The sequence below is a fragment of the Phocoena phocoena genome, chromosome X, assembly GCF_963924675.1.
Source record: "Phocoena phocoena chromosome X, mPhoPho1.1, whole genome shotgun sequence".
Taxonomy (NCBI): Eukaryota; Metazoa; Chordata; class Mammalia; order Artiodactyla; family Phocoenidae; genus Phocoena; species Phocoena phocoena.
This window is the reverse complement of record NC_089240.1, coordinates 20,297,796-20,312,837: the sequence shown is the minus strand read 5'-3', so window position 1 is coordinate 20,312,837 and position 15,042 is coordinate 20,297,796. Positions and strand designations below refer to the sequence as shown.

The following is a 15,042-nucleotide window of genomic DNA, read 5'->3' as shown; positions in this document are numbered from 1 at the left end:
CTCAATGTGAAATCAGGTTCAAGTCATGTAAAATGCAAAAGGCTTGTAAAACCAACCACAAAGCGTGTAACAAATATTTGTCAGGGTACGGGATTTTCTCCTACTTACAAGCGAACAAGTTAGCCTGTTACTATTTCCTGGGTGCCAGCAGCACAGTAAGCAGTGTGAGCACCGCCAGCATATTTCTGTGGGTTCCCCACATCCCCAGGTCCAACAGGGGGCCATGCAGAGGGGCCAGGTGGACACAGTGGATGTCTGCATCACAGCTGCAGGATATTGGCCTTGGGGAATTCACATCTTTTACAGCAAGCCTGCTCTTTATCCCAGAGGGAAATATCACCTCATCCCTCAAGACAACTCCCTGCAAACACAGCCCTGAGAAATGAGCCAGGTAAAACGGTCAGGGCCTTGCATTCTTGCCATATAAAACAAGAACAAGCAGGGCCACTCTGGGCTGTGTCAGATTGTATCTCCCAATAATATTATGCCCAGAGAGAAGAGAGGCCATCTCTCCTTCCACGTGAAGTGAACAATAAGACGTACTGCCCAAAGTTTTGTCCCTAGAATATTTTCTTTTACCACTATTTTTCAGTGGTAAAATAGAGGCGAGAATGCAGCTACATTCTGCCTTTATCTGGTTCCAGCAAACTGTGCAAAAACCAGGCCTGTGCTTTTTCTCTGTTAACCAGTCATAGAGAACTCTCTAGGAAGCCATAAATGCGGATTAAGTGAGAAGTTGATCAGTAGGAACAAGTACTGGAGGAGTTTAAAACACCTCTTCAGGCAGTTTACTTGTGCCTTCTGACTAGCTTGGACTCAATCGTATATATAACGTTATCATTTTCAAACAGAATACCGCTGTCACATCCAACTTTATGTTTCCATGGATCAGATAACACCTAGTTCTTGATGGTCATTTCAAGTAGCATACCTCACTCTCCTTTTACCTTCCAGATCTCCTGCCCGTGCTTTCCAATGAGTGAACCCACCCAGAAGCTAGAGGGCTAGGAAACCTGTTGATACAGTCCCTTCCCAGGGCCAGGGGAGGTAGAGAGGGGTGGAGTGAATCTCGAAGGGCAAATGGAAGATATCCAGCACAGCCCATAAATGGCATTGATGTCATTGGTGCGATTTTCTAAAACATTAAACCATTCTTGGTAACGTTCCAAACAAAACAACACACACTCCTTTCAATTTACACAGTAGTTCCGTTCCTGGAAAATTCCAGGATATTAAAACTGTTCAGAAAATACTTTTGAGTTATGCTCGCTTCAGTAGCAATATACTAAAATTGGAATTATACAGAGAAGATTAGCATGGCCCCTGAACCAGAATGACATGCACATTTGTGGAAGCATCCCATATTTTTAAAAGTAAATTTTAGAAAAAGAAAAAAGTACTTTGACTGTACACGTAAAATGAGGTTAGGCTTAGGCTGAGACAATCACAAATAGGTTTCTCATACACACGACTGGCTAGGGGAACATTTGAAAATTATGTAAGGTTTAGAAAAATTCATCCCTGTGAATGTCACATGCATTGAAGGACATATGACATTCTTGGCCCCTGCCCTCTAAATGCCAGGAGATTCCTGCCAGGGGATTCCTGCCAGGGGATTCCTGTCAATCACTGTAACAACCAAAACAGCCCCATGTGTTTTCAAAGCGTACCCTTGGTGGTACTGCCCCCAGTGAGACCCTCTCCTAAGGTGAAACATTCATCCTTACAGAATTTGAGTCTGATACTTCATCCCCTTAGCGGCTGGGGGAGACAATAAATGGGAGAAATGACTTTTCAATTCATGGGTCCTTGTTCGATCCAATATACAAAAGTCTCTGACGCAGCTACCAAACACTTGCTGCCATTTCTAGCAACATACTGTGAATTTGAATTTTATGATTTAATATAAATAAAAAGTAAGAAGGGCTTCCCTGGTGGCGCAGTGGTTGAGAGTCCGCCTGCCGATGCAAGGGACACGGATTTGTGCCCCGGTCCGGGAAGATCCCACATGCCGCGGAGCGGCTGCGCCCGTGAGCCATGGCCGCTGAGCCTGCGCATCCGGAGCCTGTGCTCCGCAACGGGAGAGGCCACAACAGTGAGAGGCCCGCGTACCGCAAAAAAAAAAAAAAAAAGTAAGAAAATAACTGGATGCGAAGCTCAAGCTTCACATGGAGCCAGGTAAAGTTTATAAATAACCACATTTCATGTCACTTGAAATTAAACTATAACATTTTTCTAGTTTTAACTTACACATTTTAGGTAACACATACACATTATAAAATAGACACAAAAATAAAAAGCAAAAACATAATATTCTGTGGTAGACAGAATAATGGCCCCCCTCAAAGATGTCCATGACCTAATCCCTGGAACCATTTACATGGCAAAAGGGATTCTAAAGATGTGACTAGGGACTCCCCAGGTGGTCCAGTGGTAGAGAATCCACCTCCCAACTCAGGGGACGTGTGCTCTATCCCTGGTCAGGGAACTAAGTTCCCACATGCAGCAGGGCAACTAAGCCCACGCGCCACAACTACTGAGCTCTTGTGCCTCATCTAGAGCATACGTGCTGCAAAATACAGAGCCCATACGCTCTGGAACCCACGCACCACAACTACAGAGCCCACACGCCACAACTAGAGAGAAGCCCGCACACCACAATGAACAGCCCATGAGCCACAATGAAAGATCCCACGTGCCTCAACGAAGATCTCGGGTTTCACAACAAAGACCCAACACAGCCAAAAAGAAATAAAATAATTAATTAATCTTTTTATTTTATTTTATTTTTTATACAGCAGGTTCTTATTAGTCACCAATTTTATACACATCAGTGCATACATCTCAATCCAAATCTCCCAATTCATCACACCACCATCCCCACCCCCCTGTGGCTTTCCCTCCTGGTGTCCATACGTTTGTTCTCTACATCTGTGTCTCAAATTCTGCCCTGCAAACCGGTTCATCTGTACCGTTTTTCTAGGTTCCACATACATGTGTTAACATATGATATTTGTTTTTCTCTTTCTGACTTACTTCACTCTATATGACAGTCTCTAGATCCATCCACGTCTCAACAAATGACCCAATTTCGTTTGTTTTTATGGCTGAATAATATTCTACTGTATAAATGTACCACATCTTCTTTACCCATTCGTCTGTCAATGGGCATTTAGGTTGCTTCCATGACCTGGCTATTGTAAATACTGCTGCAATGAACACTGAGGTGCAAGTGTCTTTTTGAATTATGGTTTTCTCTGGGTATTTGCCCAGTAGTGGGATTGCTGGATCATATGGTAATTCTATTTTCAGTTCTTTAAGGAACCTCCATACTGTTCTCCATAGTGGCTGTATCAATTTATATTCCCACCAACAGTGCAAGAGGGTTCCCTTTTCTCCACACCCTCTCCAGCATTTGTTGTTTGTAGATTTTCTGATGATGCCCATTCTAACTGGTGTGAGGTGATACCTCACTGTAGTTTTGATTTGCATTTCTCTAATAATTAGTGATGTTGAGCAGCTTTTCATGTGCTTCTTGGCCATCTGTAGGTCTTCTTTGGAGAAATGTCTATTTAAGTTTTCTGCCCATGTTTGGATTGGGTTGTTTGTTTCTTTAATATTGAGCTGCATGAGCTGTTTATATATTTTGGAGATTAATCCTTTGTCTGTTGATTCGTTTGCAAATATTTTCTCCCATTCTGAGGGTTGTCTTTTCATCTTGTTTATGGTTTCCTTTGCTTTGCAAAAGACTAAGTTTCATTAGGTCCCATTTGTTTATTTTTGTTTTTATTTCCATTACTCTAGGAGGTGGGTCAAAAAAGATCTTGCTGTGATTTATGTCATAGAGGGTTCTTCCTATGTTTTCCTCTAAGAGTTTCATAGTGTCCGGTCTTACATTTAGGTCTCGAGTCCATTTTGAGCTTATTTTTGTGTATGGTGCTAGGAGATGTTCTAATTTCATTCTTTTACATGTAGCTGTCCAGTTCTCCCAGCACCACATATTGAAGAGACTGTCTTTCCTCCATTGTATATCCTTGCCTCCTTTGTCATAGATTAGTTGACCATAGGTGCATGGGTTTATCTCTGGGCTTTCTATCCTGTTCCATTGATCTATATTTCTGTTTTTGTGCCAGCACAATATTGTCTTGATTACTGTATCTTTGTAGTATAGTCTGAAGTCACGAGTCTGACTCCTCCAGCTCCGTTTTTTTCCCTCAAGACTGCTTTGGCTACTCGGGGCCTTTTTTGTCTCCATACAAATTTTACGATTCTTTGTTCTAGTTCCATAAAAAGTGCCATTAGTAATTTGATAGGGATTGTATTGAATCTGTAGATTGCTTTGGGTAGTATAGTCTTTTTCACAAGATTGAGTCTTCCAATCCAAGGACATGGTATATCTCTCCACCTGTGTCATCTTTGATTTCTTTCATCAGCGTCTTATAGTTTTCTGCATACAGGTCTTTTGTCTCCCCAGGTAGGTTTATTCCTAGGTATTTTATTCTTTTTGTTGCAGTGGTAAAAGGGAGTGTTTCCTTAATTTCTCTCTCAGATTTTTCACCATTAGTGTACAGGAATGCAAGAGATTTCTGGGCATTAATTTTGTATCCTGCAACTTTACCAAATTCACTGATTAACTCTAGTAGTTTTCTGGTGGCATCTTTAGGATTCTCTATGTATAGTATCATGTCATCTGCAAAAAGTGACAGTTTTACTTCTTCTTTTCCAACTTTTATTCCTTTTATTTCTTTTTCTTCTGTAATTGCCGTGGCTAGGACTTCCAAAACTATGTTGAATAATAGTGGTGAGAGTGGACATCCTTGTCTTGCTCCTGATGTTAGAGGAAATGTTTTCAGTTTTTCACCATTGAGAATGATGTTTGCTGTGGGTTTGTCGTATATGGCCTTTATTATGTTGAGGTAGGTTCCCTCTATGCCCATTTTCTGGAGAGTTTTTGTCATAAATCGGTGTTGAATTTTGGCACAAGCTTTTTCTGCATCTTTTGAGATGATCATATGGTTTTTCCTTTTCAATTTGTTAATATGGTATATCACATTGATTGATTCACGTATATTGAAGAATCCTTGCATCCCTGGGATAAATCCCACTTGATCATGGTGTATGATCCCTCTAACGTGTTGTTGGATTCTGTTTGCTATTATTTTGTTGAGGATTTTTGCATCTATATTCATCAATGATATATTGGTCTATAATTTTCTTTTTTTGTATATTTGTCTGGTTTTGGTATCAGGGTGATGGTGGCCTCATAGAATGAGTTTGGGAGTGTTCCTTCCTCTGCAATTTTTTAGAAGAGTTTGAGAAGGATGGGTGTTAGCTCTTCTCTAAATGTTTGATAGAATTCACCTGTGAAGCCATCTGGTCCTGGACTTTTGTTTGTTGGAAGATTTTTAATCATGGTTTCAATTTCATTACTTGTGATTGGTCTGTTCATATTTTCTATTTCTTCCTGTTTCAGTCTTAGAAGATTATACCTTTCTAAGAATTTGTCCACTTCCTCCAGGTTGTCCATTTTATTGGCATAGAGTTGCTTGTAGTAGTCTCTTAGGATGCTTTGTATTTCTGCGGTGTCTGTTGTAACTTCTCCTTTTTCATTTCTAATTTTATTGATTTGAGTCCTCTCCCTCTATTTCTTGATGAGTCTAGCTAATGGTTTATCAATTTTGCTTATCTTCTTAAAGAACCAGCTTTTAGTTTTATTGATCTTTGGTATTGTTTTGTTTGTATTTCATTTATTTCTGCTCTGATCGTTATGATTTCTTTCCTTCTGCTAACTTCGGGTTTTGTTTGTTCTTCTTTCTCTAGTTCCTTTAGGTGTAAGGTTAAATTAAATCTATCTGGTCTACTGTGTCATTTAAAGCTTCCGTTTCCTTAGTTATTTTCATTTTGGATGATCTGTCCATTGGTGTGAGGTGTTAAAGTCCCCCACTATTATTGTGTTACTGTCGATTTTCTCCTTTATAGCTGTTAGCAGTTGTCTTATGTATTGAGGTGCTCCTATGTTGGGTGCATATATATTTATAATTGTTATATCTTCTTCTTGGATTGATTCCTCGATCATTATGTAGTGTCCTTCCTTGTTCTTGTAACATTCTTTAAGGTTTATTTTATCTGATATGAGTATTGCTACTCCAGCTTTCTTCTGATTTCCATTTGCATGGAATATCTTTTTCCATCCCCTCACTTTCAGTCTGTATGTGTCCCTAGGTCTGAAGTGGGTCTTTTGTAGACAGTATATATATGGGTCTTGTTTTTGTATCCATTCAGCAAGCCTGTGTCTTTTGGTTGGAGCATTTAATCCATTCACGCTTAAGGTAATTATCGAAATGTATGTTCCTATGACCATTTTCTTAATTGTTTTGGGTTTGTTTTTGTAGGTCCTTTTCTTCTATTGTGTTTACCACTTAGAGAAGTTCCTTTAGCATTTGTTGTAGAGCTGGTTTGGTGGTGCTGAATTCTCTTAGCTTTTGCTTGTCTGTAAAGCTTTTGATTTCTCCATCGAATCTGAATGAGATCCTTGCTGGGTAGAGTAATCCTGGTTGTAGGTTCTTCCCTTTCATCACTTTAAGTATATCATGCCACTCCCTTCTGGCTTGTAGAGTTTCTGCTGAGAAATCAGCTGTTAACCTTATGGGAGTTCCCTTGTATGTTATTTGTCGTTTTTCCCTTGCTGCTTTCAATAATTTTTCTTTGTCTTTAATTTTTGCCAATTTGATTACTACGTGTCTCGGCGTATTTCTCCCTGGGTTTATCCTGTATGGGACTTGCTGAGCTTCCTGGGCTTGGGTGGCTATTTCCTTTCCCATGTTAGGGAAGTTTTCAACTATAATCTCTTCAAATATTTTCTCTGATCCTTTCTCTCTCTCTCCTCCTTCTGGGACCCCTATAATGCGAATGTTGTTCCATTTAATGTTGTCCCAGAGGCCTCTTAGGCTGTCTTCATTTCTTTTCGTTCTTTTTTCTTTTTTCTGTTCCGCAGCAGTGAATTCCACTATTCTGTCTTCCAGGTCACTTATCCGTTCTTCTGCCTCAGTTATTCTGCTATTGCTTCCTTCTAGTGTAGTTTCCATATCAGTTATTGTATTGTTCATCTCTGTTTGTTTGTTCTTTAATTCTTCTAGGTCTTTGTTAAACATTTCTTGCATCTTCTCGATCTTTGTCTCCATTCTTTCTCTGAGGTCCTGGATCATCTTCACTATCATTATTCTGAATTCTTTTTCTGGAAGATCGCCTATCTCCACCTCACTTAGTTTTTCTGGGGTTTTATCTTGTTCCTTCATCTGGTACATAGCTCTCTGTCTTTTCATCTTGTCTATCTTTCTGTGAATGTGGTTTTTGTTCCACAGGCTGCAAGACTGTAGTTCTTCTTGCTTCTGCTGTCTGCCCTCTGGTGGATGAAGCTATCTAAGAGGCTTGTGTAAGTTTCCTGATGGGAGGGACTGGTGGTGGGTAGAGCTGATTGTTTCTCTGGTGGGCAGAGCTCAGTAAAACTTTAATCTGCTGACTGCTGATGGGTGGGGCTGGGTTCCCTCCCTGTTGGTTGTTTGGCCTGAGGCGACCCAACACTGGAGCCTACCCGGGCTCTTTGGTGGAGCTAATGGCAGACTCTGGGAAGGCTCACGCCCCAGAGTATTTCCCAGAACTTCTGCTGCCAGTGTCCTTGTCCCCACGGTGAGCCACAGCCACCCCCCACCTCTGCAGGAGACCCTTCAACACTAGCAGGTAGGTCTAGTTCAGTCTCCCCTGGGGTCACTGCTCCTTCCCCTGGGTCCCGATGCACACACTACTTTGTGTGTGCCCTCCAAGAGTGGAGTCTCTGTTTTCCCCAGTCCTGTCCAAGTCCTGCAATCAAATCCCACTAGCCTTCAGAGTCTGATTGTCTAGGAATTCCTCCCCCCGTTGCTGGACCCCCAGGTTGGGAAGCCTGATGTGGGGCTCAGAACCTTCACTCCAGTGGGTGGACTTCTGTGGTATAAGTGTTCTCCAGTCTGTGAGTCACCCACCCAGCAGTTATGGGATTTGATTTTACTGTGATTGCGCCCCTCGTACTGTCTCATTGTGGCTTCTCCTTTGTCTTTGGATGTGGGGTATCTTTTTTGGTGAGTTCCAGGGTCTTCCTGTTGATGATTGTCCAGCAGCTAGCTGTGATTCTGGTGTTCTCACAAGAGGGAGTGAGGGCATGTCCTTCTACTCTGCCATCTTGGTTCATACCTCCAATAAATCTTTAAAGACGTGATTAAGTGAAGGATCTTTTTATAAAATTTTTAAAAATAAATTTATTTATATTTTATTTATTTCTTTTTGGCTGTGTTGTGCTCAGCCCGGTGTGTGGGCTTCTCATTGTGGTGGCTTCTCTTGTTGCAGAACATGGGCTCTAGACATGCAGGCTGCAGTAGTTGCAACATGCCGGCTCAGTAGTTGCAGTGCGTGGGCTCTAGGATGCACGGGTTTCAGTAGTTGTGGCACGCAGGCTCAGTAGTTGTGGCTTGCATGCTCTAGAGCACAGGCTCAGTAGTTGTGGCTCACGGGCTTAGTTGTTCCATGGCATGTGGGATCTTCCCGGTCCAGGGATCGAACCTGTGTCCCCTGCATTGGCAGACGGATTCTTAACCACTGCACCACCAGGGAAGTCCCGATCTTTTATTATTATTTATGTATTTATTTATTATTTGGTTGCACCAGATCTTAGTTGCAGCAGATGGGCTCCTTAGTTGTGGCTCCTGGGCTCCTTAGTTGTGGCATGCAAACTCTTAGTTGCAGCATGCATGTGGGATCTATTTCCCTGACCAGGGATCAAACCCAGGTCCCCTGCACTGAGTGCCACCAGGGAAGTCCCTAAATGAAGGACCTTGATGGAGAGATGATCCTGGATGATCCATGTGGGCCCAATGTAATCACAGGGGTTCTTATAAAAGGGAAGCAGGAGGGTCAGAAGGCAGAGAAGGTGATGTGGTGATCGAAACAGATACTGAGTGATGTGCAGTCAGAGCCAAGGAATGCTAGGAGCCTCTAGAAGCTGGAAGAGGCAAGGAATGGATTCTCCCCTTGAGACTCCAAAAGGAACCAGCCTCGCAGACACCTTGATTTTAGTCCCATAAGACTCATTTTATACTTCTGGCCTCCAAACCTGTGAGAGAATAAATTTGTATTGTTTTAAGCTACTAATCTGTGGTGATTTGTTTCAGCAACAATAGGATGTTCATAAACAACCCCCTCCCCCGCCAACCAAAACAGAGGTCCACCATTGTTAACACCTTAGTACGTGTACTTCGAGATCTTTTCCTATACTATTATGTGTGTGTGTATGTATTTTTTACAAGAATGGATCACAGTGTACATGCTATTTTATAACCTGCTTTTTTTAAGTCAACAAACTCCATCTTTCCATTTCATCAAATACCTAGACTATATTAAAAATTTCCCAAATAACACAAAAATGTCCTTATCAGTTGTTTGCTCCAATCACGATCTGTTCAAGGACCACCCATAGCATATAATTATTAGGTACCTTTCGTTACAGTGTTGACTATTAGAGAGATGGTCCTACAGTTGTTCTGAGGACATACCACCTTCTGGGTTTGTTTAGTTGCTACCTCTTGGTGCTATTTAGTTTGTTCTTCTATTTGTTATTTTCGGTAACAGTCTTATTAAACATTTTTGGCTAGAATACTTTATAGGCGATGGGTATTCATATTGAATCGCATTAGGGGAAACACATAATATATGGTTAATCCATTAATAACCTTAAGATTGATTACTCAGTTAAAGTGATGACTGCTTAATCCCTCCATTTTACAATTATATTTTTGCCCTGAAACTAGGAAGTGACCATTTTCCTTTTGCATTTTAAAAACATCCAGTGCCATCCATTCAGTTTAACACCAGTTGATAACCATGATGATGATGATAGTGATCCTGATAATTTCTTTAAAGTTTGTGATGTTTTTCAAAATCTATCATCTTGTCTACATTTACTAATTGGCATTCTTCTGTGAAGTAGACCTTCCCTCATCAACTGGGGATATTTGGTTACCTGAGACACAGATTCCACTGAAAAGGCAGGATAAAATGCTTACTTATTTACTATTAACTACCAATTTTCATAGTAAGTAGTTGATTTAATAGCTGCCTCAAATGGTGACAAATAAAATTTTTCAGACTTTCTCTATTTTGAACATCATTATCAAATCACGGGTTTTCATAGAATCCGTTTATTTCAATTAATTGCCACCATTAGTCTTTATAATGTTCTAAATGTCATGGCTGTGGCCAGTGGAACATAATCCCATTGATCTTCAAGAACTTTATGGATTTCTAGCACAACAAAATGTCCCTAGCTTTCCTTGTACTTTCCGTGTCCCAGCCCTGGAATAAACTATTTCTCCAAAAGCACCCAGCTTCCCTTTAAGGCAGAATGGCTTTTCAGAGGCCACAACCTGAGCACGAGGGGGTGTTCGTTATTACTGAGGTGACGTTGCTTTTAGGTCACTTCAATGGACAGAGCTAAAAAAAACACACATATTGTGGCAGACAGACTTTAGGGTGGCCCCCATAGCCCTGTCTTCTGGTGTTCATACTTTTGTGTGTTCCCCTCCTCCTGAAAGTGGGAAGAACTATGACTTTCTTCTAGTCAGTAGTATATGCCAAAGGTGACAGGATGCATATGATTACACACACACACACACACACACACACACACACACACAAATATATATGATTATAGTATGTATGATTAATGCCAGCCTTACAAGGAGACTATCTCCCTTGCTGGTTTTAAAGAAGACAACTGCCATGTTGTAAGCTGCCTATGGAGAAGGCCACTTGGCAAGGAACTAAGAGCAGCCTCTGGCTGACAGTCAGCAAGAAACTGAGGCCTTCAGTTCAGCAGCCTGCAAGGAACGAACAAACCTGCCAACAACCATGTGAGCTTGGAAGCAGATGTGACCAGCCTCGGCTGACACCTCGACTGACACCTTGACTGAAGCTTTGTTAGTCCCTGAAGCAGAGCGTCTAGTTAAGCTATGCCCAGACATCTGACCCACAGAAAGTGTGATATAATAAATGTCTGTGTTAAGCCTCTAAGTGTGTGGAAATATTGCTATGTAGCAATAGATAACTAGTACACTATTTAATGATGGATTTACATGAATATTTTCAATTCCATTTTAATATTACAATGTTTTCAATTTCTTGGATTTTATCCTAATATTTTTACCAATAATGGAACTACTGGTTCTATCTCCTGGAGGACTGCACACCAAATTGTGAATGAAAAACTAAAAATGAGGGATCTCCTCTCCTTTCTATTTTTCCATTCTTCCTCTCTTTGAATGGGAACATTTATTCATTCATTTTTTTTTCTCTATGGCCTTGCTCATTTAAGTAAACTAAGTCTATGAAATCACTTCATAATACTTTTAGCCCTAGGATTCCTTTAAATTGTTATTACAAACTGTAATATTTCCTGTTAATATAGTACTTCATGGTTTAAAACAAATTTGTTCATGTATAAGTTTCTCTAATAAATTTTTGGAATAGCATTCAATTAACAGAAATTTGATTTAGGCAAAATTATCATACAAATTATTTGCCTCTCACTAACAATATCTATTTCCCCAAACAAGGCACATCTACGCTTCAAAAAAATTTTTTAACAGTTAAATACACTTTGATTCTTCATATTTTTAATTAGCATATTAAACAGAAATTCGAAGTCCAAGCTCTGAACAACCACTTATGATGAATAAAGATGTCCCTAACCTAAACCATCAACTTCTTTGTTTTTGTTTTGTTTTGTTTTTTGATTTTTTTTTTTTGGCTGTGCCGCGTGGCATGCAGGAATCTTAGTTACCCCACCAGGGACTAAACCCGTGCTCCCTGCAGTGGAAGCATGGAGTCTTAGCCACTGGATGGCCAGAGCAGTCCCCACAACCTTTTTTTTGAATATTTGGTAACAAATATTTAATTTTCAAAATTATACAAGTACATTTACATTTCCATTATTTCTGCTCAAAAGTTAAATGTTGTCAAATGTCCACTTGAAATGGTATTATTAATACTGATGAAAGAAAAAACTCAGATTCATTTTGAATACTTGTCTATTAATACTTTCAGGTTCAACACAAGATATTATAGAACAAATAATTCAGCCTGACAAAACAACATTTCCGAAAAGTACTATTTCCAGTAACAATTTCTCTGCTGAATGAGACTTGACAGTAAATATTGTAAAATATCTCACAACCACCCTGCACATGGATCAATAAATATTACTGTAATGTATTTTTATTTATTTATTTAATTACTTTTGGCTGTGTTGGGTCTTAGTTTCTGTGCGAGGGCTTTCTCTAGTCACGGCGAGCGGGGGCCACTCTTCATCGCAGTGCGCGGGCCTCTCACTGTCGCGGCCTCTCTTTTTGCGGAGCACAAGCTCCAGACGCCCAGGCTCAGTAGTTGTGGCTCACGGGCCTAGTTGCTCCGCGGTGTGTGGGATCTTCCCAGACCAGGGCTCGAACTCGTGTCCCCTGTATTGGCAGGCAGATTCTTAACCACTGTGCCACCAGGGAAGTTCTACTGTAATGTATTTTATAGAAAGTAGCAAGACTGGCTTTATAGAAGCTTGAGGAACAAGTTTCTTCTGACCAAAATTATCACACCCACTAAGAAAGAGATTAAGTTGGGCTTCCCTGGTGGCGCAGTGGTTGAGAGTCCGCCTGCCGATGCAGGGGACACGGGTTCGTGCCCAGGTCCGGGAAGATCCCACATGCCGTGGAGCGGCTGGGCCCGTGAGCCATGGACGCTGGGCCTGCGCGTCCGGAGCCTGTGCTCCGCAACGGGAGAGGCTGCAACAGTGAGAGGCCCGCGTACCGCCAAAAAAAAAAAAAAAAAAAAGAGAGAGATTAAGTTATTTAATACACTTTTATTTTTAAAAATTAATTTATTTATGGTTGTATTGGGTTTTCATTGCTGCACGCGGGTTTTCTCTAGTTGCAGCAAGCAGGGGCTACTCTTCGTTGCGGTGCACAGGCTTCTCTCTGCAGTGGCTTCTCTTGTTGGGGAGCACGGGCTCTAGGTGCACAGACTTCAGCAACTGTGGCATGTGGGCTCAGTAGTTGTGGCTCGCAAGCTCTAGAGCGCCAGCTCAGTAGTTGCGGCACACAGGCTCAGTTGCTCTGCGGCATGTGGCATCTTCCCGGACCAGGGCTTGAACCTGTGTCCCCTGCCTTGGCAGGAGGATTCTTAACCACGGCACCACCAGGGAAGTCCCTAAGTTATTTAAATCAAAAACTTTTCTGGCACAGCTTCACATGTTCCTTAAAACACTGCTCTACGTCATGAAATTTCTCTCTGGATTAATAATGCATTGAAGAGGCTGAGGGAACCCTGAGAAAAGGGTCTGGGTTTTATTTAGCTCTGTCCCTTGGTCTAGTATAGAAACTGGCATATTAACTCAATTAATGTTAAATAAATGAATGGATAATTGGGGGAAGGGAGGCAAATGATACAATGAGATGGCCTTAAGTGGCTTTAAGTTACTCTGAAATATATTTAAATACCTTAAATGGAATAAAGAAATACAAAGCAATTAAGGACTGAAGGAAGCTAGCCAAAATCTTAAGTGAAAGCTGCAGATTTCCATGAATCAGTGAAAGAAATAGGGATTAATAGGCTATAACCCCAGAAATGAGGATTATGTGGTCTGCAGATACAACCCCTACTTTGAAATTTTGGAATCCATGTTATTTTGTCTATAAAAAGGGAATTAGTCTAGCCTTTGAGACCATGAGAAACTAGAGATCTACAGCCCAGATCTCACAACCCAGCCAGTCTATGGTCAAACAACCTCAGTCAAGAGACAATTTTCTCAAAAGTGCTATGGGCTCAACAGGGACAATACTGCCCTCTAGGGAGAATTTTAGAAGTTTGTGGGTACTTTTTCTTTGATAAAGGGAATCTTGAAAGCCACAAGAGAAAAAAGGCATTACCACTAAGAAATGAAAATCAGAATATCAGCAGACTTTGCATCAACCATCAACTGATACCAGAAGACAGTGGAATGATATTTTCAAAGTGAAAATGGAAATTATTAGCAACATAGGATTTTTTTGTGTGTGTGTGGTACGCGGGCCTCTCACTGCTGTGGCCTCTCCCGTTGCGGAGCACAGGCTCCGGACGCGCAGGCTCAGCGGCCATGGCTCACGGGCCCAGCCACTCCGCGGCATGTGGGATCTTCCCGGACCGAGGCACGAACCCGTGTCCCTGCATCGGCAGGCGGACTCTCAACCACTGCGCCACCAGGGAAGCCCGCAACATAGGATTTTATACCTAGGTAAATTAGCATTGTAGAGTAAAGGCAAAATAGAGATATTTACAGACATACAAAGAAGTAATTTACCACTCACAGACTCTCACTAAAAGAAATATTGTGGATGTACCGATTTCTGCTGGCAGTCAAGATAGAGTAAGCCCACTACAGTCTATCTCTCCCACTTCAAACAACTAAAATCTCTGGGAAAAAACCAGAATACCAAAAGCAACTACTTGAGAATCCTGAAAAGTAAGCAAAGGAGGTGAATTGAGAAGGGAAGTCAAAACTTGGAAGAAGTGACTCATACAGGGGTGATTTACCAAATTTTTATCTACATTCTATTCCAGCACTGATCAGAGAAGTCTCTAGCAGAGCTGCTGTAGGCAGTACAAGGAGAAGAACTCCAAGGAACCCCAGACTTCTGGCCAGAGGTCTGAGAAAATGTGCCCCCGAAAGCTGGAAAGTGTAGAAAGAATCACAGAGTCAGCTGGAGAAGGGAATCCATTAATTCTGTGTATGAACCAGCAGAAATTCCAGGCTCACCTCTGAGCTGAGCATGCATGGGGCAGACCCAAAGCAACATAGCAAAGACTTTGAGAACTGAGCTATAATATGAAACACCACTCAAACTAACCCTTGAGGAGCGCATATGTAGGATAAGCCCCAAGTATTAGCGCAATGGCTTTGAAAACTGAACTGACGCTGGGACCACTACACAC

At 41.4% G+C, this 15,042-nt stretch overlaps 1 non-coding gene across 1 annotated transcript; it reads left to right on the top strand.

Moving 5' to 3' along the window:
• Positions 1-1,263: 1,263 nt before the first annotated feature.
• Positions 1,264-1,369, top strand: LOC136143213 (U6 spliceosomal RNA). Its single transcript, XR_010657905.1, has one exon. It is a non-coding gene; the product is annotated as a U6 spliceosomal RNA (small nuclear RNA).
• Positions 1,370-15,042: the final 13,673 nt, after the last annotated feature.